The sequence below is a fragment of the Nelusetta ayraudi genome, unplaced genomic scaffold (genome assembly GCF_046127955.1).
Source record: "Nelusetta ayraudi isolate G7.1 ecotype Tasmania unplaced genomic scaffold, CSIRO-AGI_Nayr_v1 ptg000066l, whole genome shotgun sequence".
In the NCBI taxonomy this organism is placed as follows: Eukaryota; Metazoa; Chordata; class Actinopteri; order Tetraodontiformes; family Monacanthidae; genus Nelusetta; species Nelusetta ayraudi.
Window position 1 is genome coordinate 18,501 of NW_027466116.1, and position 16,549 is coordinate 35,049.

General features: G+C 51.6%; 1 protein-coding gene across 1 annotated transcript in view; it reads right to left on the bottom strand.

Moving 5' to 3' along the window:
* Positions 1 to 295: 295 nt before the first annotated feature.
* The window catches only part of LOC142898452 (free fatty acid receptor 2-like), an 87,904-nt gene continuing 71,650 nt past the window's right edge, over positions 296 to 16,549 (bottom strand). Inside the window, exon 4 of the transcript XR_012928595.1 lies at positions 296 to 321. The gene's annotated coding sequence lies outside the window, so the exon portion shown is untranslated. The remainder of the gene's footprint in view (positions 322 to 16,549) is intronic.

Genomic DNA, 16,549 nt, shown 5'->3' on the forward strand with positions numbered 1-16,549 from the left:
GTGTGTGTGTGTGTGTGTGTGTGTGTGTGTGTGTGTGTGTGTGTGTGTGTGTGTGTGTGTGTGTGTGCTCGCGTGTTCATGTGCATGTTATTCACCGGTCGCATGAGTGAGGCGTGCACTTGAGTCGGTGGAAATGTGGTGGGCGTTGATGGTGCCTCCATATTGGCAGCGGACTCCCTCTTAAGGCTAAAATGTTTGCACTTGACTAAAAGCAGAACGCCCACACACAGCCGGGGCTTTTCATAACTCGCTGGCTATTATACAAGTCGAGCGCTAACAGCTCGGCGCTGCCTGCCTCTCTCTCTCTCTCTCCTTCCCTTTCTATTTCTCCCTCCCTTTCTTACTTTCTATCTCTCTCTCTCTCTCTCGACTTCTCCTCCTGCTCCAGCGAATGAGAACACCGACGGGAGGCGGCAGCTAAAGTTTCACTAGCGGGTGTCGCAGCGAAGTCGCGTATTATCGCACAATCTGTTTTGCTCTCTATTCACCGGAGCCGCCGCCGCCGCCGCATTCATTTATTTGTTTGCTTTGTTTAATTGACTGTGAACCCGCGCGTGCGGCCGGCCGGCTCGCGCCTCGCCAGATCTTACAGATGAGTCGGCGGCCAAACGAATTAGCCAATTTGGAATGCACGTCGGGCTAGGTGTGCGTTTCCAGGAGAGGGACGAGAGACGGCAGCAAACGGAAGTCAACAACAATCTCCATCGGTACGAAGTGTTTGTCTAGCGTCTCTTTGTGCTCGGCGCATCGCAGGCGTGTTTACAGAAAAACACACACACACACACACACACACACACACACACACACACACACAAAAAACATGCTTTCCATATTGTGTAGCATTCTCATAAGCCCTGTTGCCACAACGTGGTGGCGTAGCGCTGCTGCGACGCCGCCGTGAGTTGAAACGCAGGAGATAAACGCTCTGTGAGGTATTTGTGTCTCACTTGATTTGACTTTATCCTGCAGCGAAAGCAGGGAACCCGAGACTTGACCCCCTCCCCTCCCCCCGCATCTGACAACCAATGACACGGAGCTGCAAGGGAAGGAGGGGAGGGAGGTGGGTGGGGGCTGCGTCACAGATCGCTGGGTTTAATTGTCGCTGATGGACGGAACCCGGGGCATCCTGACTTACAATCTGCGCTTATGGTTGTGTGTGTGTGTGTGTGTGTATGAGTGTGTGTGTGTGTGTGTGTGTATGTGCTTGATGGGAAGCGAGTGGCGTTCTCCTCCTACTGGCTCTTTGTTTTGTTTTTTTTCCTTTTTTTGCGCTCACCCCATCAGACGTCGCGTTGTGTTAGCGTCACTCTGTCAGCCGCCCAGCCTCCTCCCCGCTCCTCGCCGACGACGACCACAACCGCAACAACAACAACATCAACAACAAACAACTGCCATCACTCTGGGGGGCTCCTTTCATTAGCTTCCCTTCCTCTTTTATCTCCCGTAAAGTTGGCCAGGAGTTACGAGCTCGCCGACTTCCCCGAGTCTCGACAGGGACTCCAGTGTCATTTGACCCTTCGATCCCCTCTACAGAAGGTGGTTTGCCAAGTGTAGCCATGCGTCGGCTCCGGGCTCACCGGCTGTCGCTCACATTGACAGTTTTTTCATTTTTTTTTTTTTTCTTTAGCCCATAATTTATTCCCACACTGGGCTGCCGGGGCAACCGTGCAGTCCAGCGTCTCCGTCACAAGCCACCGCCAAACGACATTTAGAGAGAAAAAAATGCAGAACTCAACCTTCTAACCCCGCAGGTCATCTGCACTAAATAGCAGCTCTGGACATCCGTCGACAGACAACCTTTCACTCCGCCACTCGTGTTTTAAGGGAGCGGCATTAGTGGCTCTGGCTGTTCAGATAATTAACAAATCAAGTGGTTTCAACACGCAAGTCCTCAGACTGGCTGCCTGGAAAGCCGACACTGACAGGCGTGCTTTCAACAGCTATAATTAGCAAAAAAAAAAAAAAAAAAAAAAAAAGCGGGGTTGTTGCGTATAGATTCATGGAGCTGATGCTTTTCAGCGGCGGAGCGAGAATCCCCCCCCCCCCGTAATCCACGCCACCTGCCGATGGCTCACCAGAGCCGCGCCGCGTTTGTTTCATTGCATCAGGAAGTGACATAATTACGCAGACGAGGTAATTATCCTCGATCATAGCTGCCAATATCAAAGTATCTGCGGCAATAAAAGGAAGATATGAGTTGTTTATGAGCAGCGGCTGTATTTTGTCGCCAGTCGCCGCCCAAGGGAAATGCTGTTCCACGGGGCTGTCACACAAGACAACACAACACAACACCAATTGCTCGTACTCGCATGAGTCACAGTGACAGATAAACAATGCTTTCCCAACATAGAATATCCTACGGTGAAAAAAATACACCGAGACGCTCAAAGAAAACTCCTCCGTCCGCTCGGAAAAGGAATTTGAAGTTTCACAACTGGATTTCTTTTGTTTTGTGTCTTTTTCAGCTTTTTGACTTGCAGGGAATATTTGACATTAACTATCTTTGTGCACAACGAGTTGTTTAATGTGTGATATGCTGACGGGTACTGATCAGGATACACTGATGCATCCTGATGGACACGCCCTTTAAATCTGCAAATGTGCAAATTTCCACACTGGGACGATGAAAGTGGGACATACAGCATCTGATCGTATATCCGATCAAATCTACCTTCAGATTGGACTGAAAGGAATTGCACAAAGCACATTATCAAGTTTTGTTGTTGTTGTTTTTCCCCCCACAAACCAATTCAACACTTTGCATCAGAAGCCACCGCAGTTACCAGCTCGTCCTGCTCTGCACTGCGGCCAGCAGCTCATTAGAAACTCCCAGTGTTGCGCTGCGGAGGGAAGCAGCAGACGAGTGCCGAGCCAGACAATTGACTTTCAAAGATTTGAGCAAGTGCAGCCCACGCGTCCGTTCAGCACTGGCTTGGCCCTTTTCTTTTTTTCTTTTTCTTTTTTTTTTTATTGCATGTGGAAATGCATCAGTCACTTTGCATCGGAGTGGCAATTCACCAAAGGGGGAGTGGGGGGTGGGAGCGGGGGGGGGGGGGGGGGGGGGGGAGGGTAGTGCCGGGAATGTGGGTGTTGGTTCAGCAGACTGATCGGCCGGGAAACGGCGCGCATCAGATGCGGCAGAGGCATCCGGAGCCCGATGATGGATGAGCCCCCAGACTTGCGCTAATGCTAACTCCCGGCAATGAGGCATGGCCTGTCCACAAGCATGGCCGCCTGCAGGGGAAAACATGGAGCTGTAAGAGAAAAAGAAGTAAAGGGGAAGAAAAAAAAAAGGACGGAGGGGAATGAACTCGCCGGCGCTGCGCACGACCTGCGGACCCGGCGCTGCGCTCTGCTGGCTGCGCTGCTCCGAATCGGACATACACGTCGAATCAAGTTAACTGGCTTAATTAAAAGGAATCACTGTAAATCATCTCATGCTCCAGCCTCTCATCTGACCTTTGGCTTTTGCCACCAGCCCCACTGACTGACTGCTTTCAGCCTAACAAGCTCTCCTCTGCCGTCCAGATGGTCCCAGCGGCTGGGGAACAGGCTTAGGAAGCAGCCCGGGCCCACATTGTCTGCTCCGGCGTGTGTGGCGAAAAAAGAAAAAAAAAAATGAAAGTCTGAAGCCATTTCCCGTCTCTCCGGAAGTCGTCTCAGGCTCCTGCTCGGGAGCTGATACGGGGTGAAGAGAAAGAAGAAAGAGGAAAAGGAGGGAAAAGAAAGACAATTCAGCTTGGTTTTTCCTTGAAGTCATTTCACAAGCGCTCATAATCTCTTTAGAGGGAAGAAGAAGAAAGCTACTGCCGCTGCTCCCTTTGTTTCCCCCTCTTCTCCATCAGAAGAGTTTTGGAAAGGAAGCAAACTGGAACAAAGACACATCGGGGACCGAGACGGAGGGAAATAAAGCTGCTGATTTAATCAGGTTGCGGTGCCTGTCTCTCACCGAGCCGCCTTTTATCCCCCCCGGCCTGCGAGACGGGCCGGGAGCGCCGATCTGCGCTGATCCGGTGTAACCACGGGAGCAGATAATGTCACTCCTCATGGGGAGTGCGAAACTTCAGGTAGTCTTTAATTATCGGCTTATTAGGACGTGTCTTTAAAAAAAAAAGAAGAGTGTTAGACAGCCGGCGTGAGGTTTGACCAATCAGATTGGGTAATTAGAGGCTGTGGCGGAGAGGAAGCTGCACCGAGCCAGATGGGCTCTGGGAAACGGTGGTGGGAATCCCAACTGATGCTGGATGAACCTTCGCTGTGGAAATTCTGGAGCCCCAGCGGACCAGCGCCGCCACTAGAGGGCCGGTTTGCAGCCAAGCTGGCCGCTTGGTAGGAAAACAGCGATTCCTGGCCAAACTCCACTCAAACCCCATCTCAGCTGGACATCCTGCAGGAGTGGAAGTGGGTCGAGATGTGCTGAGCAGAGCCGGAGCTCTGACGGCACCGTGATGCAAACAGGCGTCGAGAAGGAAGGCAAAGTAGGAAATCAGAGCCATGAGCGGCGGCAGTGGCCTCCGCTAGCCAAAAACTGAGGCTTCGTAAAACGAGGCTGTTTTGGCAAAAAAAAAAATGTAATCACGGCCGGTGTCAGCCGCTCTGATGGGGAGATATACAGTCGACTGTGTTCCACTTAACCCTCATGACACGCTACCTGAGCGGCAGGCGCCCTGACAGCCGGGCGAGCTAAGTGACACGGCGAGTCACGGCGGTGGGGCGGCGTCTCGTTACAGGTAGGGTGGGCGGGGCTGGCAGAGGGTGGGGTCCCCGGCTCGGCTTCCTCTTGGCGAGGGGTCACTAACAGACGGAGGACGAGGCGAAGATCACTGATGTCTGCTTGACGGTTGATTGGCTCATAAAGGAGAGGGTGAGGCGGCAGCGACATCATCGGCTCTCCCCGACATGCGGATGCCTGCTTGTCTCTCTCTCTCTCTCTGTCTCTCTTCCCCCGATCGATCGCCCCATACAAAGACGCCCTGAAAGGACGTCTACGAGACGTAACGGGACGGACGCGTCGCTTCATCGGCTCCACTTTGTTAGGATTCCTGCTGTTTTTTTTCTCCTTTCTCCTTTTCTCTTCTGTCCCACTCCTCTCCTCTCCCCGCTTCTCCACCTCTCCACCCACTTCCTGGTCATTCATGGAAAAGTGTTGTGTTTTCTTCTTTCTTTCTTTTTAACCCTATTTGTCGTCTCCGTCTGTCACTCATCACTTCCCGCTTCTCTCCGGGGCGATATTGTTGCATTTCCTCCCTCCTTCATTAACTCCTCCTCTCTTCCATAGCTGACTCTCTCTCCCCTCCCTCTCTCTCTCTCTCCCTCTCTGTGCCAGCTGTGTGATGAGCCAGGGGCTGATAAGCAGTGGTCAGCCTCTCTCCAGATGGCAGCCTGAAGAGCAGCTGCCTGGGGGGGGGCGTGGGTGGCCATGGGATGTGGTGGGGGGGGCGGGATTTGTCTGACTACGAAGATGGCTTGGGAGCGAGAGAGGGAGGGAGAGAGAGAGAGAGAGAGAGAGAGAGAGAGAGAGGAAGAGGAGGATTACAATGTTTTGCAACATCTCCAGGTGTAAAACAAATCAACCACAGGCTGTTCGCCGTGCTGCCGTGTAACACGCTGGCTGTCAATAGTTCAGTTTTTGGAGAACGGTTGCCCCTGGGTCTGGAGGAAGGAGCGTGGCGTTCCCTCTCCTCTCGTGACGGAGTCCACATTAGCCGGGAGGGAGGGGCGCCCTCGTGCGAGCCCAAGTGCCTCGTGTGATTCGTTCGGGTTAAGCCTACTCGTTATGCAAGCGTGTGAATTTGTCTGAGCATTTCCGCAACAAATTTGTGTCCTCCCACCACAGCGGCTCGCTCCAGTGTGAGTCAGCCCCGTTCCCCACCGCCCCCAATTCCCCTTCCCACGTGCCGTCATACCCTCGGTACGTGATGTAACCGCAATTCCCCAGATCTGCAGAGCTGGATGTGAAAGAAAAAAAAAAATCAGCGGCCTATTGTTCTGGCGGATGCACTCACGGTCACGGTCTGAGCTTGTGTTTTGTCAATATTCACAGTGTGGGTCTGTGGGACAGTTCAGACCCAAAAGGGACGAAAAGGTTTAACATTTGCAACAGTGTTGCATTCGCCTCTATTGACAATCTTAGCAGTGAGCAAGAAAAACTAACTGAAGACAAAACTCCCCCTGAAGGCCCCCTGCTGGAGGACTCACAGATTGAGTGTGCTCTGTCGTGCCCGTCTGAACGTTCACACCAGCTCCTCTGATTGGGCCTCCCTCCTTTCTCCTCCTTTCACCGCTTGGATCCAAATGGGGGCTAAACTCTCTCAGCAGCCCCTCCATCCACTTCAAACAAGGCCTGTTTTCTTAGAGCCTGTCGGTGGGAAAAGCCAGCGCCAATGGAGCGTCTCCAAGGGACTCGCATGAGAGGCGGTGGGGGTCGGGGATCGGGGGGGTTGATTCAGATTGGAGAGAGGAGGAGCAGGCTGGAGAATGTGGCGAAGCAGAGGTTCCTCCCGCGCATCACAATGAGGAGGCCATTCAATTAGTATCACTCGGTGGCCCCTGATGTTGATTACCTCAGACAGGCCAGCAAGTCCCATCCTTTCACTGATTAAAAGCAAGAGGAGCGGCCGTGACCAAGAGACTTGGAGGAGGCAGTCGGACAGGATGGCCTTTTTTTTTTTTCCCTTCCCCTCATTTCTGTTTCATAAGCAAGGAGAAACAAGGTCAATATATTCTTGGAAACAGAGCACACAAGTGCGTCTCACTCCTATTAACATGCAAATTTCAGACAAATCGGGGGACGGGGGGGGGGGGGGGGGGGGGGGCTTGGTCACTGTCTGTGTGCGTGCCTGCACGTTTGTGTGTGTGTTTCACTCTCATTACATAGGTCTGACCCGATTCAAGTGTGTCAAAAAAAAAAAAATTGAAGCAGAGAAATGTGTGATTGCTTACATCTAGAAATGTCATTACTGCTGAGCGGGTAATCAGGACCAGACTGATGTAGAGACACTCGCCGCTGATGCCAAAGGTTGACAACAGAGATGGGCTTTGATGGCGGTGCGTGTCACGACCGATAATTCTCAACTCGGGGGGTGGGGGAGCCGGAGCACTTCGTTCTCGGCCAGTTTGTCAAAAGCAGTCTGTCGACACCAAATCAAGTCGCACAGCCGCTGTCTTCTTTTCAGAAATGACGGCTGGATGATGAGGGTAGAGGAAGAACAGAAACATTAGCTTTAAAGTGAAATGATAATTTTTTAAAAACGGTAAACCAGACAAGGATAACCAGTTAAAACTGACCATTCATTCATTCATTCATTCATCTTCTATACCCGCTTATTCCTATTCAGGGTCATGGGGGTCTGCTGGAACTTATCCCAGCTGTCTTAGGGCGAAGGCAGGGTGACACCCTGGACATGTCGCCAGTTCATCGCAGTAAAACTGACCAATTTGTGGGAATTTTTCACAGATTCAAATTCAAATTTATTGAACTCTTCGGCCTCTCGTCAACACACACCTGCCTCTGTGTGAATGAAAGGCCAGAGAGACGTGCGCCGACCGCAGACAACGGCTGAGACTTATGGGAACGCTAATCAACACCGACCGAGAGCAGGACAGGGACCTGAATACAGCGGCGAGCTCGATCGACCGACAGATCACAGCAGAGGAGCCGACGGCCATCTGGGAAGCGGACGAAAGGCTGCGAACGGAGGGAAACACGAACAGGTGGGCGTGGCGTCGTTAGGTGGTGGGCATCGCAAATAAGGGCGATCAAAGAGAGGACGGGGACGCAGCAGGGAAACAAAGTCAAGTAGGACGAAGCTATTGCAGCAACACGTCGTCAGTAGCGTAAAACTAACTCACGGCGGTCTAAACCCAGCTCACGTTCACTACCGGTGGGTGACAAATCCAGCGCTTGGTGAATTCTGCTTCACAGTGATTGGAAGACGCAACATCGAAGAATCAAAAAGCAACCTCACTATGAACACTGGGCCGCTATAAGCCAGTTATCCATATGGTAACTTTTCTGACACACAAGCCAAAGCAACAACATGTGGATCACAGTGACTTCCAGCTAATAATATTCAGATTACTCACCATTGTTGGTCCGGTGCCGCTCGGTGACGTGACGGAAGCGGTCAGACGCTATCAAGGACTCGACAGCTGATCAACAGCGTGCAGCTGTTCTGTCTCGGCTCGGCACCGAGGGTTAAATCAGGAGGACGTGCGATGCGTTCAGGTGTCTCGCGCCGTGCCTAAAAATACTCGGCAGCCGCCACCTCGGGCCTCACCTGCTTTCATGTTCTGCTCCCGCGCTGTCACTCGCGGTGGCGCCGCCGTCAAATGTCAAGCTGCGCGATTGTGCGGGCGGGGAAATGAACTCTGACGCCGTCGGCCGAGCGTTGGGGGCCGCTCGCAGCCGCGTTTGCGTCTCGTCTGCCTGCTGGAGGGAAGTGTGACGCTTGGCCCCGGCGTCCGGTGGGCAAAGTGGGGGAAGGTGACAGGAAGTGACGGGAAAGAGGAGGCAGAAAACGCTGGTGGATGTCGGCAGTGTTTTCTACTCATTGAATCATTTTATCACTAAGCCACTTCAACTCATTCTACCCACAATTTCTCATTTCCCGATAATGAAAAATACATACATACCAATGACACTCTTGACGGATTGCATTGTAGACGCAGTCGATGTGTTCATTGCCTCCGTCTGGTGACTTTGGAGGCCCTCAGAATCCGACTGGGCCAATAATCAGTCAGTTCAATCAATTCAGGCTGGTCTGGTCCTACACAAATTTGAATGACTTTAGATATAACTGGTCTGCTGGATCTGCATTCACCAAACACAGCAGGGCGTGGAAGGTCCACCCACCAATAGCAGACCAGGCAAGAGAAAAAATGAGGGAGGCCGTCAGTGAGTTTTTCTTTTTGTCATTCTATCAGTGATGAATCTGTCCATGCTAGTCTGACGATGCTTATTAATTCATAGCAGCTTCTTCTGCAGCTGCTTGTCGCCCTCCTACTTCCAGCCTTTTCTTCTCCAAAGGAAGCCAGTTTGTTTTGCAATCCACTGAAATTTTAAGACTTTGAAAAGAAAGGGCGAAAAAAAAAGTCTATTGAAGGTCGGCATGACGGATGAGTGCAGATTTCAGCGGTGTGATTCAGATCCTGGGGAGGTTATGAAATACATTGGAGACAAATGAAAAGAGGGGAAGAAAGGGGGGATGAGGAGGAGGAGGCGGGATAAACAAGCAAAGCAAATGTGATTTCTTCGGTAATTAAAGACAGAAGGTGGGAACGGAGGGTGAGGAGCGAGGAGGAGGACTGGATGGGCTGACGCGTTAGTCATGTCTGGAAACCTTTGTCTACAAGATTGCACAAAGCAAAAAGGAGAAGACGATGACGAGGAAGAAGGAGGAGATTAGACAAGAGGGGGAAGGAAGAGGAGGAGGCGGAGGAAGAAATTGGATGAGGTCTGAAGGAACCCCGAGGTGCAGATTTAGACCTCTGTGACCTCATCACGGCAAGATGAGCTTCTCGCTGATCACTGTGATCATGCATTGCTTCATGTGGATGTATGAGAGATAAGTGGCGAGGCGGTGGTGGTGGTGATGAAGAATATTGATGCTGGTGGTTCCAACCACTGTGGGCTGTGAAGACAAACAACAGAGTGAGTGTCTCTGCTGCAGTTTCCTCCACGAGCACCTGCTTTTATCCAGAATGGGGAGGAGAACCATCAGCCTCCATCACTGAGCTCCTCTTGGCCTCACAGCTCTGATGGGCTGGCTGTGTGTGTGTGTGTGTGTGTGCGTGTGTGTGTGTGTGTCTGTGTGTGCGTGTGCACGTTTGGTGCGCCACGCTTGACAGCTCCTCCCAACCGCCATCCACTGAGCCACAGGCGTGGGCGGCGACGACAGGTGACCAGCGGGGCTGGATGTCAGCCAGGTTGGGGGGTTGAGGTGTGGGGTCGCAGGTCGACGGGAGGTGAGGAGTGTCAGGTGGGTTTTTTTTGGCAGAGCAAGGAGTCTGGGAGGAGCAGGAGGAGCAGGAGGAGCAAGTGTGCGTGTGTGGGGCGGGGAGCAGGCAGTGGGGAGGGAAGGCGGGCAGGCGGCGAGCTAGCGGCACAGACTTGATCAATGACACGGCGGGCGCGGCCAGAACAAAGTGCTCCAGCCCGGCGTGTTGATGTGCTGGAAATTGCATCTTCAAGGAAACGTGCTTGATGAGATTGTGGGATCAATAGAGGATGGAGGCTGCCGAACGAGGCAGCGGCGGAGCGAGCGAGCGAGGAGGCTGGAGGATGGTCCTGAATGAGAATGGCCGGGGCGCCGTAACCTTCCTGCGACGCCGCTAATACAACATGTCACCTCGGGGCGCCAGGGTGCGGTGGAGGGGGGAGGGGTTGGTGGTGGTGGCGAGCTGCAGGGGTGGAGGAGGAGGAGGAGGAGGAGGAGGAGGAGGAGACGCCTGCAAACAGTAACGGCTGTTTAGGGCTGCGTTCAGACTGCAGGCAAATCTGATTCCAATCAGATTCCTTGACTGTCCACACTGTTTTTAGCAAGGGTCCAAATGGGACGTGGCTCTGTTCAGACTGGGCCACATTATTGACCGAGCTGACAGGTTGCTGTAGCAACGACGTCAGAGCCGAGGCCTCGTCCAGCGTAGCGTGTAGTGTGTGACGTCATATAACTGCGACAGCGGCACTTGTTGCCATACATGGCCTGGAGCTTGGCTTGAATGGAGCTGCAGTATCTCCCCACACACTGATGAGCCAATGAGGTTCCTCCTCTGTCCAGGGACTGCTGCTGTTTTCTACTGCTTCTGTCTGCTGCATTACGTTACAGCTCCGCACCTGGAATGGCGCCCCCTCTGGTCTGGCGCATTGGGTCTTGCGTCGCGTAGTCTGAACGACTCCAATCCTGATTGGCTGAGAGGATTCATGTCCCTCCCCCCCACCCCTTCCATTTATTTTGCATGAACGTTTTGCAATACAGCAACAGCATACAGTAAAAATAGGTGTGAATTCTCCTTTGTGCCGACGTCCATTCGATCACTGAATGCCTCAAAGTGGCCGCGAGATGTGCAATGAGTACTCTGTCTGTATTGGCCAATGCACTGTGTGACATTGCACTCTATTGACCTAACGCACTTTATGGAGCACTATACATTTAACAGTTTTAATTAAGAGTTTTAGTGTCTCAATGTAGAGTGCTATTTACATTTATCGTATCCCTTTTATATCAATCATGCTTTTAAAAATTATATCGCTGCCTGTACGATACGTATTTATGACGTGTGATTGTGTCATTGTATGTATGTATTTTTCTGTCTTACTTTGTGGGATCCTATGAGCTGCACCCCAATCTGCCCTTTGGGACATGAAATAAACAAACTGACAGTGAAACTGAAACAGCACGACGGCGGACGGGTTGTACGCATTTGAAAAGACGGCGGGGTGCAGGTGGATGGGTGTTGCTGGGTGTAGGGGGGGCAGTCGGGGTGGGGCGGTGGGGTGCTAAGAGGGTGAGGGGCCGGGTACGGCGAGGCGAGACGGACGCTCGCTGGAAACATAAAGAGTGAGAATCAAAGAAGACGCGGCGTTCCTCGTTTTCGTCGCCGCTTCGCGACACAAAACACGCAGCGGTTGATCACACGCTCATTCACGAAGGTCTCTGACACACACACACACACACACACACACACACACACACACACACACACACACACACACACACACACACACACACACACACACACACACACACACACTCTCGCACGCATACATACTAAGCATTCAACACAGAGCGGAGCAATGCAGCAGCAGTTTTTTTTTTTTTGTCTTTTTTTTTTTTTTTACCCCTCTCCTTCCCCTCTTACACGAGGCTGTTTCTATGGCAACAAGCTCCAGTTTTCTGGCACAGAAGAGTGGAAACTTGCAGGAAGTGCGAGCGGCCTCCAGGCAGCTGGCAGCAGGACGGTTGGAGGACGGGGGTCAGCGGTGGTGGCGAGGAGGAGGAGGAGGAGGAGGAGGAGTGTCACAGAGTCGGGGGTACGGGAGCAGCGATGGCCGCCGGTGTCAAAGCGACGGCCAGACTCACTCGCTCAGGTGCGAGTGTTTGCTACTCTGTCGTGTCGCTATCTTGTCCCGCGTGCACGCTCTCCTCCGGGGCTCTGCAACCCCCCCCCCCCCCAGCCCTTCACCCCCTCCACACACACCGCCGCTTAAATTCCATCACGGCGGCCTGATTGACATCAAATCGTGCGCCGACGAAATGTATTGCCATGCAAATGAGGCTGTGAGCTTTGTGGCTCCGCCTACAGGCTCTGACATTTAGGTCAAGGGTGCTGGGATACAGATTGCGCGCCTCATTTCTTTTAATGTGACTGTTATTTTTTTTCTTTTTTCCTAGCTGTGTCCAATTGAAATTCCCCAGCGAGTCTCTGCTCCCAGTCTCCCAGTCTTCCTTTTCTTCCTGTGAGCTTTACAATTACACATATGTGTGTGTGTGTGTATACAATATATATTCCTTAATTTCATGCAAGATTTATCAATGTCTCACCTTCAACCTTGTCATCAGAGTGACCAAGGTGGTGTAAATGCCCCACCCCCTGGCAACCCCCGCACCCCCCACCAGCAGTAATAACGACCTGCAACATGGAAAAAAAAAACGCATTGCATATGCAGAAGCACCGTGCGAGTGCAGCTTGAGTATCCGCCGCATGAAAAGTTTGTTTTTCTTTCCAACCGAGTGCAAGAGCTGCTGTTTGTGTTGTGGAAATATTTGCCTGGAGGGGGCCAGACAGACAGACAGACAGGTAGACAGACAGGCAGACAGACAGACAGACAGACAGGCAGGCAGGCAGGCAGGCAGGCAGGCAGGCAGGCATACAGACAGACAGACAGACAGACAGACAGGCAGACAGGCAGGCATACAGACAGACAGACAGACAGACAGGCAGGCAGGCAGAGGCGGCGTTGGCAAAACAAAATGGTCATTTTCGCACCTGAAGTCCAGCGCGGCCTGGTGCAATATCACTGTCATTCCCTCAGTGCTGCCCCCCCTTGAAGAGACGCTGCCACAAACATCTGAGCCTCTTCCACTTCCGTCGCCTCCTTGTTGCCCGTTGGGCTTTCGTAGCCTCCCTTGTTCCTTTCCACGACTCTTTGTACCCTGCTCATAGTGTGCCGCCGTTATTTATTTGTTTACTTTTTTTCATTTCTCCCCTCCAGCTCACTTTCAGCCCACAATCCACCATGGCTGTGATTGACGTGTGATCCATCGGCACACACCACCTTCAGATAAAATGAACCTTGTACATTAAAGAGACTCGCACGCAAGTGTTTAAAGACACATTCGGCGAAATTTCCCTCCCACTTGATCCCACTGGAATTTTTTTAATCTATTTCTTTCTTTCTTTCTTTTTTTTTAGAGCTCATGCATTTACCAGCTGCCACCCCAGAGAAAGTGCGCAGCTCGCTGTGCGTAGGTGTGAAATGATGGTATTTACGAGGGTTGAACAAACCTTCGCATTCACCGGGTGGGAATTTGGGATACTTGATATGTGTGCATTAGGGGTAAGAAAAAGAAGTGTTGAGTGAAAATTCCATTAATATGATATGATCACCTCTTTGGCACCGTTTAGTCACCAAAGAAATAAAGGGCAGGGGTACAGGAAATGAGATGAAATCTGTCTTTTGCATCCGTGTGTTTGCTAATGACAAACCCCAGGAGCAAAGTGGAAGAGCAACAGACACCGAGCACCAAATTGCTCAATGGTTAGTCCATAAACTAAAATATACATTAAAAAAAATGTGGAAGCGCCAACGACACGGGAGCCTCTGGAGAAATAAACCACATTGTGCCAGATTTCACAATGCAGCATCAGGCATCTTACACGCAACACAGTGTAATTCCAGGGCAGCTTTCAGGCAATTTATCAGGTACAGAAGACTGACGGCTGAGGCTTCCTTCAGTCAGAGTCACACACACTGTGCACCGTCATGCAACAGTGAGGTGGCTGCTCGTGCACGGCCATTTGACTGCGTTCTGACACTCCAACCTGCCAGTTGCTTGCAGCCGCTGAGGGTGGGGGGGCTTTTGCTTTATCAAAAGGATTTTACTGTGAAAAGCCCAAATTGAAATGTTTTGTGGATCCGGCGAGTAAAAATAAAAGGCCCGACAAAGGCAGCCACAGCGTTGCCTCAGATGTGGAAACACACAGAAAAGCACCGCCGCCGCCGCACCGCTTCAATGACTCAGCCTCTTTGGCCGAGCGAGGGAGCGAGCAAGAGAGCGAGGGAGCGAGCCCTCTCTGCCTGTCATATTTATAAAAACATCCAATCTTCATCTTGGTCAGTAGCAGCAGCAGGGCCAATTTTACTTGTTCTTCAGGTTCGGCAGCGGCGGCGGTGGGAAAAAAAAAAGTGAGATCTTGTTGAGAGTTTGCCCGAGTCTGACCTGACAGCCTTGACATTCTGTGATCGACTCGACAACTTTGGAGAATTCTCCTTCTGCAAATGACTTTTTGTTATTTTCCTCCCGCCGCTGAGCGCGACTCCTGATCGTGAGTCAGAGTTGCTCTTCCTCCTCTCGCTGCTCTTCCCGCTCTTCATCTCCGCTCTGCCTCTCCCGCTCCTGCGTGTCTCCCTTGTTTACTTTTGTCCCCCCCCCCCTGATTGGACTCAGCCGGAGCTCTGGTCCCTCTGACCCCGCCGCTCCGGCCCTTCCGCAGGGATGAGCAGATCTGATGATCAATGCTTCCCCTTGGCACGCTGGCACGGACCGCACGCCGCCACTCAGCTCGGCGCCGCCGCCTGCCAACCAATTAGCGCGCGGCTCCAGCGACCTCCGCCACCTGTCTCCACCCCCCACCCTCCCCGCCACCCACGTGCCTCCGACTCCCCCGATCTATTCCCGTCCTTCCATGACGTGGCGGTCAGCGTCTGGCCGTCTGCTTCTTTCCTTCCCCACCTCTAATTACGCAGAGTGCCCGAGTTCTCCCCCGCCCGACGTCCCTCACCCCTGCTCGTCTTACACCTCCGACCGACCGATCGATCGATCCCTCCCCCCCGCCTCCCCAACAGCAGTTAGTTTTCCCAGTTTCTCCTTCAATCAAGTTTTTCTTTTTAGCAGCACCATAATTATGGCTTCATATTTCTCAAAGACTCCAAACTTCTGGTCCTCTGGCAGATTACTTCCTCCCAGCTTTAATTAAAAACCATTTTTTAATGAGGCATTCTCCGTCACGGAGACATCACATTATTTGAGCTTCCCTTATGACACCTTTATTAAATCCTGGACCACAGGATCTAATAAGGGGACCAAAACATTCAAAGCAAAACTTAATAAATCTGCAAGAAACAGCATGTTTAGCCCTATGTTTAGAGTCTACATGTGAGTTTTAGCGTTCTGCTTAAAACCAATGCTTTGCTAGGTTTTTCACGATTATGGAGGAAACTCAAATCAGACTGTCTTGTCTTGATTGGCGGAGCCAATGGCGGACTAGGAGTTCTTTTCTAAAAACGGACAGCGGTACCAGTGCCCTTTATGATGTAACAAAGAGTGAGTGAAAAGAAATTTAGAAATGAGATGAATTATGATTGATGATAATATCCAGAAGTTCGTGGAAATGTCCTCACTTGATGACCTGCACGACTGTGCATTGTCCAACTTAATACACTAGTTTTAATTCAGGTTTGTTTGTGAGGAATTTCAAGGCAGATGAGAACCTTGTGTCCAGCAATGAGTCCTCGGAACAATCATTTCCATGGAAATGGAACCTTATTCCACAGAATAAGGTTGAAGTTGGTTATTTTCTTAGCCAGTCGGACTGCAGAGGCGCCCTTTTTTTTTTCCCCCTCCAGGTTGCTCGGGCCGACTCTCATCAGTTCTACTGCGCTGCAAATATTCCTCCCTCAGATATTAAGTGAGGGGCACCAGCTGTTCTTCTGGCACTCAGCGGCATGGCGGCAATTGAGGATAGAAAAGCGGCACTCGGGCTGTTGTGGCTGGAGCGTTCAGCTGGGCGCCTCCAGTCCTTTGTTGTTTATTGCCTAATTTGTTTGGCCCAGTGTAGTCGGTTTGGACATGCCACTCCTCCGCTAACAGGCACCGTGAGCCACAAGGTCAGTGTTAACAACTCCTGTGAACTATCCCACACCTTTTTTTGTACACTCAATTGAAAGGTGTAATAAAAGCTTGAGGAGACCCACGGGCCCGAAGGTTAAAGGCTGTGTCAACCAGCCACAGTTGTTTACACTGAAGGGAGCCTGAAGCGAGGCAGCCAGGTTTCATGCTGTCATAAGAGCCAAATGAGACTCAAATCAGAAGAAAAGTGGAGGTCACGCAACTGACTGACACTTTTCCATTGACTTTGCACCCACTGACTGTATATAAAGATGGACATAGCTTTCCCTTTCTAAAAGGAGGCTAATGTGGAAGTGGCAAAAAACTGGGATTCTATCTTTTGGCCAGCAGGGGGCACCAAAGATGGTTGCAAGAAGACTAAAAATAACTGACTATCAATACACAAAGGACACTAAATTTACACCTTTACCAACTGGTTC